The sequence below is a fragment of the Lissotriton helveticus genome, chromosome 6, assembly GCF_964261635.1.
Source record: "Lissotriton helveticus chromosome 6, aLisHel1.1, whole genome shotgun sequence".
NCBI classification, from domain to species: Eukaryota; Metazoa; Chordata; class Amphibia; order Caudata; family Salamandridae; genus Lissotriton; species Lissotriton helveticus.
In genome coordinates, this window is record NC_136067.1 from 1,136,068,288 (window position 1) to 1,136,083,064 (window position 14,777).

Genomic DNA, 14,777 nt, shown 5'->3' on the forward strand with positions numbered 1-14,777 from the left:
ACTCACTACTCTGCACTCACTACTCTGCACTCACTACTCTGCACTCACTACTCACTACTCTGCACTCACTACTCTGCACTCACTACTCACTACTCTGCACTCACTACTCACTACTCACCACTCACTACTCTGCACTCACTACTCTGCACTCACTACTCTGCACTCACTACTCTGCACTCACTACTCACTACTCTGCACTCAGTACTCACTACTCACTACTCTGCACTCACTACTCACTACTCTGCACTCACTACTCACTACTCTGCACTCACTACTCTGCACTCACTACTCACTACTCTGCACTCACTACTCACTACTCTGCACCCACTACTCACTACTCTGCACTCACTACTCTGCCCTCAATACTCTGCACTCACTACTCACTACTCTGCACTCACTACTTACTACTCACTACACTGCACTCACTACTCACTACCCACTACTCTGCACTCACTACTCTGCACTCACTACTCACTACTCTGCACTCACTACTCTGCACTCACTACTCACTACTCTGCACTCTGCACTCACTACTCACTACTCACCACTCACAACTCTGCACTCACTACTCTGCACTCACTACTCACTACTCTGCACTCACTACTCACTACCCACTACTCACCACTCACTACTCTGCACTCACTACTTACTACTCTGAACTCACTACTCACTACTCTGCACTCACTACTCTGCACTCACTACTCACTACTCTGTACTCACTACTCTGCACTCACTACTCACTACTCAATAGTCTGCACTCACTACTCACTACTCTGCACTCACTACTCTGCTCACTAGTCTGCACCCACTACTCACTACTCTGTACTCACTACTCTGCACTCACTACTCACTACTCTGCACTCACTACTCACTACTCTGCACTCACTACTCACTACTCTGCACTCACTACTCACGAGTCACTACTCTGCACTCACTACTCTGCACTCACTACTCACTACTCTGCACTCACTACTCACTACTCTGCACTCACTACTCACTACTCTGCACTAACTACTCACTACTCACTACTCTGCACTCACTACTCACTACCCACTACTCTGCACTCACTACTCACTACTATGCACTCACTACTCTGCACTCACTACTCACTACTCTGCACTCACTACTCTGCACTCACTACTCACTACTCTGTACTCACTACTCACTACCGACTACTATGCACTCACTACTCTGCACTCACTACTCACTACTCTGCACTCACTACTCTGCACTCACTACTCACTACTCTGCACTCACTACTCTGCACTCACTACTCTGCACTCACTACTCACTACTCTTCACTCACTTCTCACTACTCTGCACTCACTACTCACTACTCTGCACTCACTACTCTGCACTCAATACTCACTAATCTGCACTCACTACTCTGCACTCACTACTCACTACTCTGCACTGCACTCACTACTCTGCACTCACTGCTCACCACTCTGCACTTACTACTCTGCACTCACTACTCTGCACTCACTACTCACTACTCTGCACTCACTACTCACCACTCTGCACTCACTACTCACTACTCTGCACTCACTACGCTGCACTCACTACTCTGCACTCACTACTCACTACTCTGCACTCACTACTCACTACTCTGCACTCACTACTCTGCACTCACTACTCTGCACTCACTACTCACTACTCTGCACTCACTACTCACTACTCACCACTCACTACTCTGCACTCACTACTCTGCACTCACTACTCTGCACTCACTACTCTGCACTCACTACTCACTACTCTGCACTCACTACTCACTACTCTGCACTCACTACTCACAACTCTGCACTCACTACTCTGCACTCACTACTCTGAACTCACTACTCTGCACTCACTACTCACTACTCACTACTCTGCACTCACTTCTCACTACTCTGCACTCACTACTCACTACTCACTACTCTGCACTCACTACTCACTACTCTACACTCACTACTCACTACTCTGCACTCACTACTCTGCACTCACTACTCACTATTCTGCACTCACTACTCACTACTCTGCACTCACTACTCACTACTCTGCACTCACTACTCTGCACTCACTACTCTGCACTCACTACTCTGCACTCACTACTCACTACTCACTACTCTGCACTCACTACTCACTACTCTGCACTCACTACTCTGCACTCACTACTCACTACTCACTACTCTGCACTCACTACTCACTACTCTACACTCACTACTCACTACCCACTACTCTGCACTCACTACTCTGCACTCTCTACTCACTACTTTGCACTCACTACTCTGCACTCACTACTCACTACTCTGCACTCACTACTCTGCACTCACTACTCTGCACTCACTACTCACTACTCTGCACTCACTACTCTGCACTCACTACTCACTACTCTGCACTCACTACTCACTACTCACCACTCACTACTCTGCACTCACTACTCTGCACTCACTACTCTGCACTCACTACTCTGCACTCACTACTCACTACTCTGCACTCAGTACTCACTACTCACTACTCTGCACTCACTACTCACTACTCTGCACTCACTACTCACTACTCTGCACTCACTACTCTGCACTCACTACTCACTACTCTGCACTCACTACTCACTACTCTGCACCCACTACTCACTACTCTGCACTCACTACTCTGCCCTCAATACTCTGCACTCACTACTCACTACTCTGCACTCACTACTTACTACTCACTACACTGCACTCACTACTCACTACCCACTACTCTGCACTCACTACTCTGCACTCACTACTCACTACTCTGCACTCACTACTCTGCACTCACTACTCACTACTCTGCACTCTGCACTCACTACTCACTACTCTGCACTCACTACTCACGAGTCACTACTCTGCACTCACTACTCTGCACTCACTACTCACTACTCTGCACTCACTACTCACTACTCTGCACTCACTACTCACTACTCTGCACTAACTACTCACTACTCACTACTCACTACTCTGCACTCACTACTCACTACCCACTACTCTGCACTCACTACTCACTACTATGCACTCACTACTCTGCACTCACTACTCACTACTCTGCACTCACTACTCTGCACTCACTACTCACTACTCTGTACTCACTACTCACTACCGACTACTATGCACTCACTACTCTGCACTCACTACTCACTACTCTGCACTCACTACTCTGCACTCACTACTCACTACTCTGCACTCACTACTCTGCACTCACTACTCTGCACTCACTACTCTGCACTCACTACTCTGCACTCACTACTCTGCACTCACTACTCTGCACTCACTACTCACTACTCTGCACTCACTACTCTGCACTCACTACTCTGCACTCACTACTCACTACTCTGCACTCACTACTCTGCACTCACTACTCACTACTTACTACTCTGCACTCACTACTCTGCACTCACTACTCTGCACTCACTATTCACTACTCTGCACTCACTACTCACTACTCTGCACTCACTACTTACTACTCACTACTCTGCACTCACTACTCACTACCCACTACTCTGCACTCACTACTCTGCACTCACTACTCACTACTCTGCACTCACTACTCTGCACTCACTACTCACTACTCTGCACTCTGCACTCACTACTCACTACTCACCACTCACAACTCTGCACTCACTACTCACTACTCACTAGTCTGCACTCACTACTCACTACTCTGCACTCACTACTCTGCTCACTAGTCTGCACTCACTACTCACTACTCTGCACTCACTACTCACTACTCTGCACTCACTACTCTGCACTCACTACTCTGCACCCACTACTCACTACTCTGCACTCACTACTCTGCACTCACTACTCACTACTCTGCACTCACTACTCACTACTCTGCACTCACTACTCACTACTCTGCACTCACTACTCACGAGTCACTACTCTGCACTCACTACTCTGCACTCACTACTCACTACTCTGCACTCACTACTCACTACTCTGCACTCACTACTCACTACTCTGCACTAACTACTCACTACTCACTACTCTGCACTCACTACTCACTACCCACTACTCTGCACTCACTACTCACTACTATGCACTCACTACTCTGCACTCACTACTCACTACTCTGCACTCACTACTCTGCACTCACTACTCACTACTCTGTACTCACTACTCACTACCGACTACTATGCACTCACTACTCTGCACTCACTACTCACTACTCTGCACTCACTACTCTGCACTCACTACTCACTACTCTGCACTCACTACTCTGCACTCACTACTCTGCACTCACTACTCACTACTCTTCACTCACTTCTCACTACTCTGCACTCACTACTCACTACTCTGCACTCACTACTCTGCACTCAATACTCACTAATCTGCACTCACTACTCTGCACTCACTACTCACTACTCTGCACTGCACTCACTACTCTGCACTCACTGCTCACCACTCTGCACTTACTACTCTGCACTCACTACTCTGCACTCACTACTCACTACTCTGCACTCACTACTCACTACTCTGCACTCACTACTCACTACTCTGCACTCACTACGCTGCACTCACTACTCTGCACTCACTACTCACTACTCTGCACTCACTACTCTGCACTCACTACTCTGCACTCACTACTCACTACTCTGCACTCACTACTCACCACTCACTACTCTGCACTCACTACTCTGCACTCACTACTCTGCACTCACTACTCTGCACTCACTACTCACTACTCTGCACTCACTACTCACTACTCTGCACTCACTACTCTGCACTCACTAATCTGAACTCACTACTCTGCACTCACTACTCACTACTCACTACTCTGCACTCACTACTCACTACTCTGCACTCACTACTCTGCACTCACTACTCACTACTCACTACTCTGCACTCACTACTCACTACTCTACACTCACTACTCACTACTCTGCACTCACTACTCTGCACTCACTACTCACTATTCTGCACTCACTACTCACTACTCTGCACTCACTACTCACTACTCTGCACTCACTACTCTGCACTCACTACTCTGCACTCACTACTCTGCACTCACTACTCACTACTCACTACTCTGCACTCACTACTCACTACTCTGCACTCACTACTCTGCACTCACTACTCACTACTCACTACTCTGCACTCACTACTCACTACTCTACACTCACTACTCACTACCCACTACTCTGCACTCACTACTCTGCACTCACTACTCACTACTTTGCACTCACTACTCTGCACTCACTACTCACTACTCTGCACTCACTACTCTGCACTCACTACTCTGCACTCACTACTCACTACTCTGCACTCACTACTCTGCACTCACTACTCACTACTCTGCACTCACTACTCACTACTCACCACTCACTACTCTGCACTCACTACTCTGCACTCACTACTCTGCACTCACTACTCTGCACTCACTACTCACTACTCTGCACTCAGTACTCACTACTCACTACTCTGCACTCACTACTCACTACTCTGCACTCACTACTCACTACTCTGCACTCACTACTCTGCACTCACTACTCTGCACTCACTACTCACTACTCTGCACCCACTACTCACTACTCTGCACTCACTACTCTGCCCTCAATACTCTGCACTCACTACTCACTACTCTGCACTCACTACTTACTACTCACTACACTGCACTCACTACTCACTACCCACTACTCTGCACTCACTACTCTGCACTCACTACTCACTACTCTGCACTCACTACTCTGCACTCACTACTCACTACTCTGCACTCTGCACTCACTACTCACTACTCACCACTCACAACTCTGCACTCACTACTCTGCACTCACTACTCACTACTCTGCACTCACTACTCACTACCCACTACTCACCACTCACTACTCTGCACTCACTACTTACTACTCTGAACTCACTACTCACTACTCTGCACTCACTACTCTGCACTCACTACTCACTACTCTGTACTCACTACTCTGCACTCACTACTCACTACTCAATAGTCTGCACTCACTACTCACTACTCTGCACTCACTACTCTGCTCACTAGTCTGCACTCACTACTCACTACTCTGCACTCACTACTCACTACTCTGCACTCACTACTCTGCACCCACTACTCACTACTCTGCACTCACTACTCTGCACTCACTACTCACTACTCTGCACTCACTACTCACTACTCTGCACTCACTACTCACTACTCTGCACTCACTACTCACGAGTCACTACTCTGCACTCACTACTCTGCACTCACTACTCACTACTCTGCACTCACTACTCACTACTCTGCACTCACTACTCACTACTCTGCACTCACTACTCACTACTCTGCACTCACTACTCACTACTCTGCACTAACTACTCACTACTCACTACTCACTACTCTGCACTCACTACTCACTACCCACTACTCTGCACTCACTACTCACTACTATGCACTCACTACTCTGCACTCACTACTCACTACTCTGCACTCACTACTCACTACTCTGCACTCACTACTCTGCACTCACTACTCTGCACTCACTACTCACTACTCTGCACTCACTACTCACTACTCTGCACTCACTACTCTGCACTCACTACTCACTACTCACTACTCTGCACTCACTACTCTGCACTCACTACTCACTACCCACTACTCTGCACTCACTACTCTGCACTCCCTACTCACTACTCTGCACTCACTACTCTGTACTCACTACTCACTACTCTGCACTCACTACTCTGCACTCACTACTCTGCACTCACTACTCACTACTCTGCACTCACTACTCTGCACTCACTACTCACTACTCTGCACTCTCTACTCTGCACTTACTACTCTGCACTCACTACTCACTACTCTGCACTCACTACTCTGCACTCGCTACTCACTACTCACTACTCTGCACTCACTACTCACTACTCTGCACTCACTACTCACTACCCACTACTCTGCACTCACTACTCTGCACTCACAACTCACTACTCTGCACTCACTACTCTGCACTCACTACTCACTACTCTGCACTCACTACTCTGCACTCACTACTCACTACTCACTACTCTGCACTAACTACTCACTACTCTGTACTCACTACTCACTACTCTGCACTCACTACTCTGCACTCACTACCCTGCACACTCACTCTGCACACTCACTCTACACACTCACTCTACACACTCACTCTGCACTCACTACTCTGCACTCACTACTCTGCACTCACTACTCACTACTCTGCACTCACTACTTACTACTCTGCACTCACTACTCACTATTCTGCACTCACTACTCTGCACTCACTACTCACTACTCTGCACTCACTACTCTACACTCACTACTCACTACTCTGCACTGCACTCACTACTCTGCAGTCACTACTCACTACACTGCACTCACTACTCTGCACTCACTACTCACTACTCTGCACTCACCACTCTACACTCACTACTCTGCACTCACTACTCACTACTCTGCACTCACTACTCTGCACTCACTACTCTGCACTCACTACTCTGCACTCACTACTCACTACTCTGCACTCACTACTCACTACTCTGCACTCACTACTCACTACTTACTACTCTGCACTCACTACTCTGCACTCACTACTCTGCACTCACTATTCACTACTCTGCACTCACTACTCACTACTCTGCACTCACTACTTACTACTCACTACTCTGCACTCACTACTCACTACCCACTACTCTGCACTCACTACTCTGCACTCACTACTCACTACTCTGCACTCACTACTCTGCACTCACTACTCACTACTCTGCACTCTGCACTCACTACTCACTACTCACCACTCACAACTCTGCACTCACTACTCACTACTCACTAGTCTGCACTCACTACTCACTACTCTGCACTCACTACTCTGCTCACTAGTCTGCACTCACTACTCACTACTCTGCACTCACTACTCACTACTCTGCACTCACTACTCTGCACTCACTACTCTGCACCCACTACTCACTACTCTGCACTCACTACTCTGCACTCACTACTCACTACTCTGCACTCACTACTCACTACTCTGCACTCACTACTCACTACTCTGCACTCACTACTCACGAGTCACTACTCTGCACTCACTACTCTGCACTCACTACTCACTACTCTGCACTCACTACTCACTACTCTGCACTCACTACTCACTACTCTGCACTAACTACTCACTACTCACTACTCTGCACTCACTACTCACTACCCACTACTCTGCACTCACTACTCACTACTATGCACTCACTACTCTGCACTCACTACTCACTACTCTGCACTCACTACTCTGCACTCACTACTCACTACTCTGTACTCACTACTCACTACCGACTACTATGCACTCACTACTCTGCACTCACTACTCACTACTCTGCACTCACTACTCTGCACTCACTACTCACTACTCTGCACTCACTACTCTGCACTCACTACTCTGCACTCACTACTCACTACTCTGCACCCACTACTCACTACTCTGCACTCACTACTCTGCCCTCAATACTCTGCACTCACTACTCACTACTCTGCACTCACTACTTACTACTCACTACACTGCACTCACTACTCACTACCCACTACTCTGCACTCACTACTCTGCACTCACTACTCACTACTCTGCACTCACTACTCTGCACTCACTACTCACTACTCTGCACTCTGCACTCACTACTCACTACTCACCACTCACAACTCTGCACTCACTACTCTGCACTCACTACTCACTACTCTGCACTCACTACTCACTACCCACTACTCACCACTCACTACTCTGCACTCACTACTTACTACTCTGAACTCACTACTCACTACTCTGCACTCACTACTCTGCACTCACTACTCACTACTCTGTACTCACTACTCTGCACTCACTACTCACTACTCAATAGTCTGCACTCACTACTCACTACTCTGCACTCACTACTCTGCTCACTAGTCTGCACTCACTACTCACTACTCTGCACTCACTACTCACTACTCTGCACTCACTACTCTGCACCCACTACTCACTACTCTGCACTCACTACTCTGCACTCACTACTCACTACTCTGCACTCACTACTCACTACTCTGCACTCACTACTCACTACTCTGCACTTACTACTCACGAGTCACTACTCTGCACTCACTACTCTGCACTCACTACTCACTACTCTGCACTCACTACTCACTACTCTGCACTCACTACTCACTACTCTGCACTCACTACTCACTACTCTGCACTCACTACTCACTACTCTGCACTAACTACTCACTACTCACTACTCACTACTCTGCACTCACTACTCACTACCCACTACTCTGCACTCACTACTCACTACTATGCACTCACTACTCTGCACTCACTACTCACTACTCTGCACTCACTACTCACTACTCTGCACTCACTACTCTGCACTCACTACTCTGCACTCACTACTCACTACTCTGCACTCACTACTCACTACTCTGCACTCACTACTCTGCACTCACTACTCACTACTCACTACTCTGCACTCACTACTCTGCACTCACTACTCACTACCCACTACTCTGCACTCACTACTCTGCACTCCCTACTCACTACTCTGCACTCACTACTCTGTACTCACTACTCACTACTCTGCACTCACTACTCTGCACTCACTACTCTGCACTCACTACTCACTACTCTGCACTCACTACTCTGCACTCACTACTCACTACTCTGCACTCTCTACTCTGCACTTACTACTCTGCACTCACTACTCACTACTCTGCACTCACTACTCTGCACTCGCTACTCACTACTCACTACTCTGCACTCACTACTCACTACTCTGCACTCACTACTCACTACCCACTACTCTGCACTCACTACTCTGCACTCACAACTCACTACTCTGCACTCACTACTCTGCACTCACTACTCACTACTCTGCACTCACTACTCTGCACTCACTACTCACTACTCACTACTCTGCACTAACTACTCACTACTCTGTACTCACTACTCACTACTCTGCACTCACTACTCTGCACTCACTACCCTGCACACTCACTCTGCACACTCACTCTACACACTCACTCTACACACTCACTCTGCACTCACTACTCTGCACTCACTACTCTGCACTCACTACTCACTACTCTGCACTCACTACTTACTACTCTGCACTCACTACTCACTATTCTGCACTCACTACTCTGCACTCACTACTCACTACTCTGCACTCACTACTCTACACTCACTACTCACTACTCTGCACTGCACTCACTACTCTGCAGTCACTACTCACTACACTGCACTCACTACTCTGCACTCACTACTCACTACTCTGCACTCACCACTCTACACTCACTACTCTGCACTCACTACTCACTACTCTGCACTCACTACTCTGCACTCACTACTCTGCACTCACTACTCTGCACTCACTACTCACTACTCTGCACTCACTACTCACTACTCTGCACTCACTACTCACTACTTACTACTCTGCACTCACTACTCTGCACTCACTACTCTGCACTCACTATTCACTACTCTGCACTCACTACTCACTACTCTGCACTCACTACTTACTACTCACTACTCTGCACTCACTACTCACTACCCACTACTCTGCACTCACTACTCTGCACTCACTACTCACTACTCTGCACTCACTACTCTGCACTCACTACTCACTACTCTGCACTCTGCACTCACTACTCACTACTCACCACTCACAACTCTGCACTCACTACTCACTACTCACTAGTCTGCACTCACTACTCACTACTCTGCACTCACTACTCTGCTCACTAGTCTGCACTCACTACTCACTACTCTGCACTCACTACTCACTACTCTGCACTCACTACTCTGCACTCACTACTCTGCACCCACTACTCACTACTCTGCACTCACTACTCTGCACTCACTACTCACTACTCTGCACTCACTACTCACTACTCTGCACTCACTACTCACTACTCTGCACTCACTACTCACGAGTCACTACTCTGCACTCACTACTCTGCACTCACTACTCACTACTCTGCACTCACTACTCACTACTCTGCACTCACTACTCACTACTCTGCACTAACTACTCACTACTCACTACTCTGCACTCACTACTCACTACCCACTACTCTGCACTCACTACTCACTACTATGCACTCACTACTCTGCACTCACTACTCACTACTCTGCACTCACTACTCTGCACTCACTACTCACTACTCTGTACTCACTACTCACTACCGACTACTATGCACTCACTACTCTGCACTCACTACTCACTACTCTGCACTCACTACTCTGCACTCACTACTCACTACTCTGCACTCACTACTCTGCACTCACTACTCTGCACTCACTACTCACTACTCTTCACTCACTTCTCACTACTCTGCACTCACTACTCACTACTCTGCACTCACTACTCTGCACTCAATACTCACTAATCTGCACTCACTACTCTGCACTCACTACTCACTACTCTGCACTGCACTCACTACTCTGCACTCACTGCTCACCACTCTGCACTTACTACTCTGCACTCACTACTCTGCACTCACTACTCACTACTCTGCACTCACTACTCACTACTCTGCACTCACTACTCACTACTCTGCACTCACTACGCTGCACTCACTACTCTGCACTCACTACTCACTACTCTGCACTCACTACTCACTACTCTGCACTCACTACTCTGCACTCACTACTCTGCACTCACTACTCACTACTCTGCACTCACTACTCACCACTCACTACTCTGCACTCACTACTCTGCACTCACTACTCTGCACTCACTACTCTGCACTCACTACTCACTACTCTGCACTCACTACTCACTACTCTGCACTCACTACTCTGCACTCACTACTCTGAACTCACTACTCTGCACTCACTACTCACTACTCACTACTCTGCACTCACTACTCACTACTCTGCACTCACTACTCTGCACTCACTACTCACTACTCACTACTCTGCACTCACTACTCACTACTCTACACTCACTACTCACTACTCTGCACTCACTACTCTGCACTCACTACTCACTATTCTGCACTCACTACTCACTACTCTGCACTCACTACTCACTACTCTGCACTCACTACTCTGCACTCACTACTCTGCACTCACTACTCTGCACTCACTACTCACTACTCACTACTCTGCACTCACTACTCACTACTCTGCACTCACTACTCTGCACTCACTACTCACTACTCACTACTCTGCACTCACTACTCACTACTCTACACTCACTACTCACTACCCACTACTCTGCACTCACTACTCTGCACTCACTACTCACTACTTTGCACTCACTACTCTGCACTCACTACTCACTACTCTGCACTCACTACTCTGCACTCACTACTCTGCACTCACTACTCACTACTCTGCACTCACTACTCTGCACTCACTACTCACTACTCTGCACTCACTACTCACTACTCACCACTCACTACTCTGCACTCACTACTCTGCACTCACTACTCTGCACTCACTACTCTGCACTCACTACTCACTACTCTGCACTCAGTACTCACTACTCACTACTCTGCACTCACTACTCACTACTCTGCACTCACTACTCACTACTCTGCACTCACTACTCTGCACTCACTACTCACTACTCTGCACTCACTACTCACTACTCTGCACCCACTACTCACTACTCTGCACTCACTACTCTGCCCTCAATACTCTGCACTCACTACTCACTACTCTGCACTCACTACTTACTACTCACTACACTGCACTCACTACTCACTACCCACTACTCTGCACTCACTACTCTGCACTCACTACTCACTACTCTGCACTCACTACTCTGCACTCACTACTCACTACTCTGCACTCTGCACTCACTACTCACTACTCACCACTCACAACTCTGCACTCACTACTCTGCACTCACTACTCACTACTCTGCACTCACTACTCACTACCCACTACTCACCACTCACTACTCTGCACTCACTACTTACTACTCTGAACTCACTACTCACTACTCTGCACTCACTACTCTGCACTCACTACTCTCTACTCTGTACTCACTACTCTGCACTCACTACTCACTACTCAATAGTCTGCACTCACTACTCACTACTCTGCACTCACTACTCTGCTCACTAGTCTGCACTCACTACTCACTACTCTGCACTCACTACTCACTACTCTGCACTCACTACTCTGCACCCACTACTCACTACTCTGCACTCACTACTCTGCACTCACTACTCACTACTCTGCACTCACTACTCACTACTCTGCACTCACTACTCACTACTCTGCACTCACTACTCACGAGTCACTACTCTGCACTCACTACTCTGCACTCACTACTCACTACTCTGCACTCACTACTCACTACTCTGCACTCACTACTCACTACTCTGCACTCACTACTCACTACTCTGCACTCACTACTCACTACTCTGCACTAACTACTCACTACTCACTACTCACTACTCTGCACTCACTACTCACTACCCACTACTCTGCACTCACTACTCACTACTATGCACTCACTACTCTGCACTCACTACTCACTACTCTGCACTCACTACTCACTACTCTGCACTCACTACTCTGCACTCACTACTCTGCACTCACTACTCACTACTCTGCACTCACTACTCACTACTCTGCACTCACTACTCACTACTCACTACTCTGCACTCACTACTCTGCACTCACTACTCACTACCCACTACTCTGCACTCACTACTCTGCACTCCCTACTCACTACTCTGCACTCACTACTCTGTACTCACTACTCACTACTCTGCACTCACTACTCTGCACTCACTACTCTGCACTCACTACTCACTACTCTGCACTCACTACTCTGCACTCACTACTCACTACTCTGCACTCTCTACTCTGCACTTACTACTCTGCACTCACTACTCACTACTCTGCACTCACTACTCTGCACTCGCTACTCACTACTCACTACTCTGCACTCACTACTCACTACTCTGCACTCACTACTCACTACCCACTACTCTGCACTCACTACTCTGCACTCACAACTCACTACTCTGCACTCACTACTCTGCACTCACTACTCACTACTCTGCACTCGCTACTCTTCACTCACTACTCACTACTCACTACTCTGCACTAACTACTCACTACTCTGTACTCACTACTCACTACTCTGCACTCACTACTCTGCACTCACTACCCTGCACACTCACTCTGCACACTCACTCTACACACTCACTCTACACACTCACTCTGCACTCACTACTCTGCACTCACTACTCTGCACTCACTACTCACTACTCTGCACTCACTACTTACTACTCTGCACTCACTACTCACTATTCTGCACTCACTACTCTGCACTCACTACTCACTACTCTGCACTCACTACTCTACACTCACTACTCACTACTCTGCACTGCACTCACTACTCTGCAGTCACTACTCACTACACTGCACTCACTACTCTGCACTCACTACTCACTACTCTGCACTCACCACTCTACACTCACTACTCTGCACTCACTACTCACTACTCTGCACTCACTACTCTGCACTCACTACTCTGCACTCACTACTCTGCACTCACTACTCACTACTCTGCACTCACTACTCACTACTCTGCACTCACTACTTACTACTCACTACTCTGCACTCACTACTCAATACCCACTACTCTGCACTCACTACTCTGCACTCACTACTCACTACTCTGCACTCACTACTCTGCACTCACTACTCACTACTCTGCACTCTGCACTCACTACTCACTACTCACCACTCACAACTCTGCACTCACTACTCACTACTCACTATTCTGCACTCACTACTCACTACTCTGCACTCACTACTCTGCTCACTAGTCTGCACTCACTACTCA